Raw genomic sequence first — 12,883 nt, 5'->3', positions numbered from 1 at the left:
CCATCCACTTGGGGCAGGGGGGGCAGGTTCATTTGTTCAAGGTGTTCAAGCTGCAGTTGGAGATTAGACATGAGCGAGAGTTACTGTATATTGAGCACACAGAGGTACTTTAAACGAGAAGAAAAAGGCATTAGGAAAAATAACTGTGATATTATATTAGATCCATCTTTAATATAAATATAAAAAACAACACTTATGGCAAGAACAAATGCTAATTGGTAAAACAATCACTGATGCACACTGCCGCAATATTAGCATAATTCATTACGCAGACTGCCTTTTTGAGTGCAGATAATTCTAACCTGTTTATAAAGAAAATCAACAGTCCAATGCTATAGCATGCATCAACACCAGCTGCTAAGGGGCAAATTAATAGATTTTATTGAAATAGGGGAGAAATGATGATCCTATTTAAATGATGCGACTACTTTGTATTCATGAAATTGGTATCAAGGTTAACAAGGCGGTGTGTTAATGATGCTAAGCGATGCCTTAAGGGGCTTAATCCACTGAATTGTCACTGGGACCATCACTGAGTGTGAATTAAATTAGGGTTCTGAGGGGATTATTCATCAGCACATGGAATCAGCAGAAACATACTGAAAAGAATTGACAATGATTTTGTTCACAGCAAGAGACTTTGACATGGATTAAGTCAACATTTATGGCGCTTCTATTGCTATACTATATAATGGCTATGGCGCCGCCATGAATTACATTTTATCTAGGTTAACCTCAAGGCATAAGTGACTATTTATCAATGGTTACTGTCAATACACACAGGTAAGAAATACCTGTTAACGCAGAGGTAATGTAATGCAATCCATTCTTCACTTCCATAGTAACTCTGCCATCTAACTACAACTGAATTGAATCTGCATCAAAACTGTCGTTTGAATATGATTGCAGTGAGCTCAAATTGCTGGTACAGATCCAATAATTACACATTAATAATGATATGTGTCTGTAATTTTCTTTTTTTTAATAATAGCTTTAATAAAATTATGGTTTAAGGTAATTCAATTAAATAATACAAAATGACTCAGTAATAATTTAAACCATCTTAATTACCGGTATGTATTACACCCTTACCAAATAATAATTTATATATATTTATATATATAGACAAAGAGAAGGAGGTATGATACATTTTACTGGACTAACTAAACAATAAATCAATTGGTGATTAATTATAGTTAGGTTAGTCCAATAAAAGGGATCACATCTCCTTCTCTTTGTCTATCATCTCTGGACTGATACGGCTACGATTTCCATCAACGGAAATGTATGTATAAAATGTGTGCGTGTGCGTGTGTGTGTGTGAGTGCGTGTGCGTGTGTGTGTGTGTGTGTGTGCGTGTATATATATATATATATATATATATATATATATATATATATATATATATATATATATATTGCTAGATCTAAAACATTGACTCTTGAGTCTTTTCAGCTGTTGAGATAATGCATGTTCTCAGTCCAAAGAGTGAAGTCCAAATCTCCTAAACATTATTAAATTAGAGCACTGGCATCTAAACCAACCCTAGAAGTGTAAAATGTGTTTTTACTGGAGTGGAAGGGAACAGATGAAAAATCAAACCATCAAGACGGAGCAGATGGTTGAAAATCTGGTCAGTAATAATACTGTAAAAAGGGACACCTGAAGCCATTTATCACCATTTCATGGGACAGTCGTCAAGGTCAGGTATCAGGAGAAAATCAAATATCATGCTTTAATGGAAAGTAAACTGATTAGATTTTGGAAAATTGAAACCATTTCAAAAAACCTTGAGAGCTGTTCAACCACAACTCCCTGGAAATGACTGGCAGTGTGTCAAAAAACTTCGCTAGGTGGCTGGCAGCACAGAAAACAGCTTCTGCTGAGGACAACCTGCACAGAAAAAAAAGACTGTTAACACACGCCAACTGAAGCAGTGGGATCAGGAGGCAGACGGCCCTTTGAGCAAGCACTTTTATTGGGATTATTTAAAAAAAAAATTTTTTTTTTTTTGCATTGCAGGTATCTTAAAGGAAAAGTGAAATGTGAAAGTGTAGGTCAGATAATAAAGGGGCTGTTACCTTAAACAGAGATAGCTCATCATTCGGTAATGAATAGAGTCCTTCTCTTACTCCTCCACATTCTGCAATACTGCAACAAAGTAATCACACTGATAATGCCACTGATTATATATATATATATATATATATATAGTTTTACTCAAATAAGAAATTAAAGAATATACTGTATATAATTATCACATTCTAAACAAGCTACAGTGCCCCCTCATGTATTGAAATCCACTAGATTTTATTAGAAAACAGAATTCCTGCCACACACTCTATTTTACTAGTTTAAACTGCAATGCGTTCTCATGCTAGCACATTTTCTTCCAAAGGGATGATCAATTCCCTTAACTGTAACAGCCTCATTGTTTTCCATAATAAAAGCTACAGAGCAGAGTGCATCATGAAAAGAGATACGCTTTCCCAGACTGCTGGAGTAGCATTCACAATGTTCTGAACCATTAGCAAGAGCTTTTATCCTTCAATTAAAATCTCATTTAGACAGAGTCATTCTGTTAGCAAACCATGCCTCACAATCCCTTTAGTGAATTACAGCAATTACCTACAGCAATCACAATGAAATTATCAGTAATGCAGGGTAATTTAAATGACAATCAGTGTGATACACACACACATCTATAGATGGTCTTTAAATGCAGATGAATTCATTGTTATAGTGCGCCCTTATGAATATGAATTGCCCCCCCAAAGAACTTTAATGGTATATTGTTGGGGTAATTAGGTGATCTACTGTCTATTACTTTTGGAATATATACATCATGCTGTATTGATGAAACTGACGATTTCATGGAAAAGACAAAAATGTGATGTTTTGTTAAATCCCAGGAACTAAGGTTATTTTGAGTCTCAACAGCAAGCGGTGATGCTTCAAATTCGATCATGATTACATGTCATGCGTGTTCAATCAAGGAACGTCACGACTCCCTTACAGGGAGCGTAAAATCTGGAATAGGACACTCAGGGATCTGAGGTAGATCATTTAACCACTAGAACTTTTTTATTTTTCAAAAATAAGAAGAAGAAGAAGAAGAAGAAGAAGAAGAAGAAGAAGAAGAAGAAGAAGAGATAATAATAGTAATAATAATAATAATAATCCAATGTCACAGAATTGGCTTGTTGATCTTGTATATAGATCTATATATAGATCTTGTGAAATAGTCATCTTCTAGATGGCATAGATAGAGGAGCACTATAGACCCCCACCCCCTCCCTCCCACACTTTCTGCAAGCCAGCTTCTTAATGGGTTCAATTTTTTCAATCTGTCAGGTAATTAAGACCAAACTAAGGATGTATTTCCATTGTAACCCTTAGCATTCTAATCAGCTGAGCTGGAAACAATGTCTCTTGTGAATGCTGGAGACATGAACCATGCATAAAGCCGTAGAATTACGTTTAGAATTAGCCTTGTTATGCGTTGTGTATTGTCTTTTTTTTTGCTTTATTTCATTTGTATTGTGTTCCTTGTCACAAAATGCTTGCAAGCATAGCACAAGTTATATACCATTGTGATACCATTACAGTACCAGGATGTTACCCTGAAAAAAACATGTGGAGAAGCAGCAAGGATATTTATATTAAGCAGTGGTCATGAATCTGAAATGATCCCCCAGCCTGGGAACAGGCTGTCTAGAGTCGTTTCTGAGAGAATATGTCTGCATGTGCTGCAGCCCCCTCCCCAGAAACATCATGCGGCCCCCCATGTGTCCCCAGACTCCAGCCTTATTACCACAAATGTCACACAATGGATGCAGGTGTCTATTTCATATTGAAGTGGATATGATACCATAGCACTGCAATGGGATACCAGTAAGTATAAGTGGTTCATATCATTAGTGCTTCATGTCAGAATGATACCAATGTGGCATTGATCCACCAATGTCTCTTATCATTGCATCACTGCATTGCCATTGTAGAGTCACCCAGTGCAGAAGCAGTGCATTGTCACTGCTGAGCCACTGCAATTCCATTGAAAACCATTAGTAGTGTCTGCATTTGAGATTTATCTAACCTGAATGGCTTAAAACTGGGACCTCCAGCTAACAACACCATCCCTTTGTGTGCTTTTTGGGTAAATGGCTGAGAGGGAGGGTTAATTGTTAATAAACTGTTACCTTCATAATTGTTATGCATGTATAATGTATAGACTCAGTTTCTGTGTTATTAGTTCGGGCTCTTGTTCCTTCATAAAGCGTAACGTTCGTATGCATCAGATGGTGTGCTGGTTGAGTGCATTAGAATAAATAAACAATGAAAACAAAGCGAGTGTTCAAGGACTCTGCAGTTAACGAGCACCAGCCCTGCATCCAGATGAGCACATCAGTATTCGACACACCATCGAGTCTGCGGCAGGGCCACTATTTGCAGTGTAATAACAGTATTTTAGCCCTTTTCTGCTATTTTTTTTTTTCAAGAGTGCAGGGAGTGCAACTCTCTGAAGTACCATTACTCAGCATTGATATCAAATTACACTTTCCTCTTTGCTTATTTACCGGGAGGCTTTTCAGATATCTGAACCGCCGACAGTGTTTGCATGATGCCAGTCTCAGCGAGAAACACTAGTTTGATCATCCTTGTCTCCTTAAAAGTCCTGCTGCTACCAAATGAAACCGACAAGCCCACAGTACTTTAATAAAAAAGGTATTGTTCTGTGCGCCAGTGTGTATTAATGGTTTGAAATGCAAACCTGTAAATGCATACTGATTTATAGCTTTCTCCCAGTAAATCTGGTCAAATGTAAAACACATTGCCTTTAATATTTATAGAGACTACTGGGATGTGAATGCTGTTGCTGCATTTAATAATGTGCTGTATAATTTGCTTATCGCAGTGCAACCTCCTTATAGGGGTCACATTGTAATTTTCCATTTATAAAACACCTATACATTTATTACTAAATGTGTAGAGAGTTATCAACAAGGAACAAAAAAGTTACAAAAACAATGTGCAAACATTCATGTCACATACTAAAGTCATTGAAGATGTCATACAGCAGCTTTAGTTACTGCTGTATTGCTTTAGCCTTTTATTACAATGAAAAACAACTGTCTGGTATTGTTAACACATTCTTAGATGTATTACTGACAGGGTTAGCTCTGTATTGCATTTTGCATGATCAATTTAGCATCTATTTGGTGTTAATTAACTATTGACTTTGAACCAGGTCCCAGAGGTGAAGGAAAGTGTCCTAAGCCACCTATGCTCACTGACAATGTTGTGTTGTCTCTGCCTTGCTATTACCTCCCTGCCCTACCCCCACGCTCAGACAGACTGGTAAAAAATGTCAGCTTGTTTTTATATCTTCCTAATTCAAAGGGACATGGACTGGAGCGGTTTGCTGTGTGAAGTCACTGCACCAGGTCTTTCTTTAATGAGATTGCTGCTTTTTAACAAGACTTTCAATCCCAGTTTATTCCCTGTCTGCAACACTGGCTATGCTGAACCAGAACTTTATGGGCTCCCAAGCGGTTTGATAGCCTCTTTATATCATTTTTTAACACAGGTCTAGCAGCCTGGGCGTTTTGGAGAGGATTTTTATGATTATTAATGACTATTGCCAGATATGTCTTTAATACACAGAGCGGGGACAGCTTCCTGCGGGTATTTTCACAAGGTGATATTGCTTTTCTTACAGCAGATCCAAGTTAACTCGCTTAAGAGTCAGAGGAAATGCAAAGGCAACATTTCTGATTGGAATCATACAATTGTCAAGACATAAAACTAGCAAGAAATACTTCAGGATTTGGGTTACTGGTCTGGGTTCTTGCTAGTTTCTGTTGCTAGTGTTTTTCCAGCACTTCGAGTTTGTACAGTATTTCTAGCTCAGGGCTTCCCAAACTTTCTTGGATCATGATATTAGGCATTCTGACTGAGGACCCGCACTTGAAATTTAGATTGGGATTCCTTCAGTGAGAGTGGTTGCTCGTCTGTACTGGTAGAGGTTCTGCTGCTTTCGTTATTGTTTACCACTCCATAATTATTGTACTCAGTGGCACGCTGTCTCACTGCAAATGCAACATAAACCTGGCAGTAAAGTGGAGTGGGAGCGGTGTGGTTTATGTTCATGTAGGTGGGAGAAAGTACATCTGCAGCTAAACCATGCATTAGCAGAAATGCTGCATGTATTTATTTATTTATTTATTTATTTATTTATTTCATTTTAAAAAAAGTATGTGCTAAGCCCCCATCCCCCTCCTCCATACAATCTCATGGCCCCCCAGTTTGGGAACCCCTGCTTCTAGCTCTTCTAAATTGCTTTAGCCCCCAATCTTTTAAAAAGTACATATTTAACCACATCTCAAAAACAGCCAGACAATTCAAAAGATGTTTGCAGTCTCTGCAGGATTGACAGAGCTGGGCTTTAAATTCACAAGCACCAAAATTGAAAATAAATAAATAAATGACAGTGGACCACATGGACTACCCCTGACTGCCGTCTTGTCAGAACTGTGCTGCCAGCGTCTTCTGCTCATCAAAGCCTGGCGGTGGCATGTTTTCACAGTAAGGCGAGGAGACCAGTCTTTGTGTTATATTAACAGCCATATAATTACAAAAATAAAAGAGGAACGGTCTAGCTAGGGAAATCAAGAACGTTGAAAAAAAGGACAATGGGGGTATTAATGTATGAATAAGACTTTAAATTGGCTCAGCTCGAGTGTCTGAAGAAACAATCAGAAGCTGAATGTTAATATTTATAATTGTAGACAGTGCTGTAATCTAGCTGCTCCACATTTACCATCCTCGCCGAGCCTGCTGAAAGATAGACACTTATTCAGAAGCCAGCGTTTCATAGCATCCTGGCTTGGCTGTCTGTTAAGATGCCATTTCTACCCATAGGGGGCACGCAGAGAGGGATCTTTATAGCATTGAAAAGTCCACTGTGAATTTATCAAACAGCCATTGCCCCCTATGCTTTATGTACTTCTTTGGAGTGATCGTGCCAATACTGAAGAATGTCTCATCTTACGACTGACTCAGTGCCTTTCTTCTCATTGGCAAGCGGAGGATTCTGGTGCAAACGGGCAAGGAGCAACTGGTTCTACTATCAAAATAACCTCTGCTAAACTGCAGTGAAAGCTTACTGAGCTTATCATTTTGTAACTAGTGCTTTATTAATGGATTGTGGGTAGAGTGGAATCTATATTTGTAGTGATTCATTTCATACCTGCAATAAATGCCCAGCTGGTTCATAGTCATTAGTGTACAGTTAATGGCTTTGTACCCTCCCGTCAAGGTTATGCCCAGGATTGCCCATTAGTACTGTATAAACACTAATGCCACCTGCTGGACAATTAAGGTAATACATCTCTCTGTAGTTATTAAATGTACCTGAATTAATAGTGGATTGTAATAAACAGGTTCCAGAAAATGTACTTTATTATATAATGGGTCTATACTGTGGTTCTACTGGAACAACACAGTCTGAGTGCTCTGCTCTCAATGTAATATCATTTTCCATCTGTAGAAACTGCAATTATGTTTGATACAGGCTTCTCTATCTGATGTGATTTCCATGCACTCACTCACTGGGGACTGTGTATTATTTTAAAGCACCAGAAAAGAGCTCTATGATTTAATAATGCTCTGTGGAGCCTGAGTGTTTATCTAATATCACTGCTCCTTAACTTCCAGCTTCAGCACTGGCACATTCAGACTCTGAAAGCATGGACTCATTTTTCACATCCCTCTGATAACAGTTTCCTTGTAATGTGATGGAGCTAAGAGGCCTCTGCTGCATTTCAAGTGCTGGCGATGGATGGGGGGTTACAGGGAGCGGCGCACTCTGAGTCATACACACAGTCACCAGCATTCACAGGAGGGCGTCATTAGCTGTCACGGGACTGCAGGATGTAGAGGTGGATTGTCCATTGTAAGATGAAGCCGCCAGCGAGCTGTGACATTATTGACATCAGAATTACCCCCTACAGCCAGCAGAAATCTATCAAAGCGCTTGAAGGAAATCCCCTTGTCACTCCAACCACTTGTCATCATTGAACTGTGTTTGTTGAAGAGCTTTTCTACTGCGCTCCATTAGAGCCTTTCTTGTTCCTGCGTCTGACTGCCTCTGAACTTGCCTTCTTTGCTAAATGCTGGTTTGTTTTTTTCATTCCAGTACATCTTATTTTGCTATAGGTGTCGTCTTGCCCACAGTAGATTGCAAACTGACAGAAATTCTAAAGACACTGCGTTTAATATGGATTCTGCTCAGCTTCGCTTCACGGTCCTCTTGCGCACCCAAAATGCTCTTGAGAAGACTTTCTTATACCACAAGAGAGTCGACTGTACATATTAACTCATATGCTAAAGAGGTCTGGCTGATAAGCAAGGAGAGGCAACCCAATGTACAGAGAGAGACTGGCGTGTGAATTGTGTGTTTACAACGGCACATGTTTGCATGCACTCTTTACCCAGCAGCCATTGGGTGTAAATATTGCTGCGTTTTAACTCTGTACTAACCCTGCTGCTGTTCCAAAGGTCATGTATTGAGCCCCTTATTAACTTCACTAAATGCAATAGAAAATACAGTGAACAAAGGTCTGCATCAGAGCAGGGATTTACTGTACGAAGAATAAACTTGAGGCTTTAAGAAATATGAATCAGAGGCTCCCATTCCTCCCCCAACGCAATGAGTCTGTACTGGATTGTGTTGCTGTAACCTGACACATAAAGTGCAGCAATTCATATATATATTGCAGGGCTCCCTGGTTTGCCAGCTGTATAACATCCAAATTTGCATAGCTTGGGCTGGTATGGCTGACGCGTATCCATCTAACGTTATCCAATCCACACAGACTCCGTAGTAAAATAAAGCAATGCAACTTTTATTCCTCAGGTTTCCACAGGTTAGTATTCACAGTTATTTTATAGGATTTTCAGCGCAATAACAGATAAGTTATTGACAGGTAATTTCCACAGAATAACGAAGATAACACGACACGGTAAGTAAACCGTGAGGCTCCAAAGCTATGTCTACAACAGAGTAACAAGTGACAGTTATTTTCCGAATTTATACAGTACATTCTGAGGAATCTATAAAAAAATCCATGACTGGATCTCAGAAGGTACAATCACAGCACGTCTGAGTGCATGTGTGTGCTCTTGCAGCCCAAGTTAAATCCTTGACTTTATTATTATTATTATTATTATTTATTTCTTAGCTGACGCCCTTATCCAGGGCGACTTACAATTGTTACAAGATACCACATTATTTTTACATACAATTACCCATTTATACAGTTGGGTTTTTGTACTGGAGCAATCTAGGTAAAGTACCTTGCTCAAGGGTACAGCAGCAGTGTACCCACTGGGGATTGAACCCACGACCCTCCGGTCAAGAGTCCAGAGCCCTAACCACTACTCCACACTGCTGCCCCAAATTTATGGGGAATGCTTTGATTATTGTATTTCCGTGTACTCTTGACACCACCACTTCAGTAAGCCTGTACATTGATTTATTTTTTTAACACACTGATGTTGGATTCTGGATTTTTTTTAAAGGTGCACAGCCCTTATGGGGGTCAAAGCAAAACAGAAATATATACATTGCACTGATGCAATTTTACAGGAAATAGATACATAATACACAGAATAGGATTGCTTAAATACTTGCGCTTGTGAGAGACACGACTGCAAGCCTTATGAATGGCTCCATGATTCAATAGTCACTTTGTTTTTTAGACAGATATTAAGGCCTTGTGTAGTACGTTACAGGCTGTGGCTGCATCATATTGGAAAAGTGGAACGATATTGATCTTAATACAAATAGCCAGTGGGAATGTAATCATCTTAGCAGAGTGCATGGGATCAATATGACTAATACAAACGGTCAGTCCTGTTGCACTCAGCTCTGCAGTTAATAAATGACTTCAGTAAACTCATCGATGATGGCAGAGCGAGGCAACAGAGCGTATCAAATGCGGTCTGTACTGTAAGCTTCAGGTATGTATTTATTAATCATTAACGAGAGCAAACTGCCAGTGTAGCCGGCTAATCCAAGCAATTTCTACAGACAAACCCATGGAGCAATCATTCCGGCAGCGACCAGGAGGTGTCACTGTTGGGCAGTGGTGTTCAAGGACAAGGAGCCACACTTTAGTGAAAGATTGACACTGGAATGTCAGGCATTGTAAAGTCAATGGCCATCAGGAATCATTTTTACTGAAGAAAGGTTTCAAGTGATATATTACAAAGATAGCATCATCAGGTACCCTAAAAAGCATAATGTCAATATTTATTTACTTGTATCTAGTTTATCCTAAATGTAAATATCTTGGCGTGTGATTCTCTATTGTTAATTCAGCTTATATCACTATTTGCTTACTAGAGAAAATATACATCTGATTTTTTTCCCCCACATAATTTGTGACGCAAATTTGCGAAGATAAGTTACTTTTTTAAATTTATTTAGAAAAAAAAAAGTCTAGAATCTATTTTGGTTAAGTAGATGACATGACGTAACCCTTTAAGAGATAAACAGCTATAAAAAGGATCTCTAGACTTGAAAAGCTTGTGGTACTTAAAACATACAGAGAGAACAAGGCAAGTCTTTGAACAGAACCTTAGATACTGAGAGGCTGCATGGCCTGTAATTATAACACCAACTCATTGTAGCCAGACCTCTGTGATTGTCAAATGGCCGGTAAAGGTGAAGGAACTGCAAGGTTATATTTAAAGAATGATTTAATTGGCTTTGTGGACTTTGAGGCACTGTCAGTAGTCTGCAAAAAAAGGAAAAGAAAGTACTTTGTGAAACATGAGCCTGGGGAAGAAAGCCCAGAGTCTATAGATTTATGTGTCACTGTTTCTTGAAGACTGGAGGCTCCGGGATACTTCAGAAACAGGGGGCTGCTGCTGCTGTGCCTCCCAGCCACTCGGCTGTGTAAGTACCCCATGCACGCCTGTCCTGCCAGAGTCCAGCTCCCAGACATCCCCCCAACGGATTCAAACTCTGCAACGCTTGACAGGATCGACCGCAGGGAAGAAAATACAAAGATTGAAAAGAGAAACTGACATTCATTACAAAGGAATAGGGACAATTGTCATGCACTTATCAAAGGGACTGAAATCCACATTCTAAGTCATCTGGTAACATTGAGCATGGTATTAAAGCAGGACAAGGACTCTTAGCTCCCGCTCTTAAAAGCACAGTATTTTTTATTTTATTTTGCTGCTCGCTTGTAAAGACTGCCACCTGGTGATTGTGTAGAGAAGTGCACTCCCTGAAACAGCCGGTAGCAGCTGGAGAATATGGCTCATCAGCATGACTCGGCTACCAGGGATTTCATCCATTCCTCAGCAGGGCTTGATGAAATCTGTTATCTCTCTGAGCCTTAGAGAAGATAGCTATACATCAACAATAATAATACAATGATATGGGGTTTATGTAGGATTCCCATAAGATGTTGTGGGATTTACAACGTATAGCACATTCATTGAACAACTTTCCTGAAAGATTATTTCAGTTTCTGAAGGATTTCTCTTAAAACTCAGAAAGCAATAGGGCAGGTATATGTTGTGATGCTAGTAAGTAAGTATTGTCTGTAATATGACCCTTTAACATTCAAATGAGAAGTTATATACATTGACTGAAAGACTCTCTGCAGCCATTTCGCCATTCCCCAGAGGCTACTGTATTAAACTGAATATCAGAAGCACCCAATTATAAGAAACACATTGAGCGTCGCCATGGGCCTTTCGATATGTGAGCGTCTCCTGTACTTCGAATGAGGATTGATCTTAACAGTGCCACTGCTGCAGTTAAACCTGAACAGTGGGCTAGGAAAACCAGCTTCTTGTGTTGTGTGTATTTGAAAGTATTGTAGTGAACAGTATGAACACCAGAAAGGGCCCTTGTGGTGATACTCTCTTTTAAAGTACAAGACTGCCTTATACTTAGCAGTCTGAGTTGAAAGTGAGTTACTGTACAGTGCATCTGAACTGCAGTCTGACTACTGCCTCTGCACCAGTCCACAGTATGTTTGTGGTAGTCCACGAATTCCTGTGAAACGAGATGGGGGTGGCACGTGAACAGCGAAAGAGAAAGCAAGAGCACAAGACAGAAAATAACAACCAGCTCTCTTTTTGATGTTCATAAAAGTCCATCAATCGGTTTCTGTGAGAGTTTAATGAATTTGCAATCTTCTGCACAGCCTGGAGGTAGCGTTCATTCCTGACGAGCTTATGTTCCGTTCCCCGGCCCCGGCGTGATTGCGTGCCGCTTCAGGATTTCTGCTCCAAGTCGAGGTCACTGGCTTTATTGAGGCTGATGAGATTGCTGTTACTAAATTGCTATTCCCCCGTCAAGCTAGGCCCTCCACAGCATACGAGGAGCCTTAAACCTGATGCATTGGTCTGCATAAACTACATGAGAATCCTTTCTGAATCACTTGAAGAAGATGCAGCTGTCAGCAGCTAGCGCGTTTCAATAAAACCGGAATTGCCCATTTCAATTTACTTTTCAATTTGCATCAGTCGTGTTTTCCAAACCAGTACCCTCAGAACTGCTTGCTTGTTTTCCATAAGATGTGCCTAAGAATAACAATTTAAAAAAGGGGGGGATCAAGAAGGCAGAGAGCACTGGAAAATGGGATGTACAGATAAACCATTTCTTACGTGACCAAAGAGCGCGCAGTTCTCAATTGCAGCCGTAAACTTACATTGCTGTAAACTTACATTGTGATTTGCGTGTTTTGTTAAATCCTGCAGATTTAGCTCAACAACAGTACAGTACAGTAAAATCTGAGGTCAAGGACAATTTTTCCTCAATTTACAGCAGGTAGTAAATGGCGCATAATCTGTT

The sequence above is a fragment of the Acipenser ruthenus genome, chromosome 21 (assembly GCF_902713425.1).
Source record: "Acipenser ruthenus chromosome 21, fAciRut3.2 maternal haplotype, whole genome shotgun sequence".
Taxonomy (NCBI): Eukaryota; Metazoa; Chordata; class Actinopteri; order Acipenseriformes; family Acipenseridae; genus Acipenser; species Acipenser ruthenus.
The sequence above is the reverse complement of the archived record's forward strand: the minus strand, read 5'-3'. Positions refer to the sequence as shown.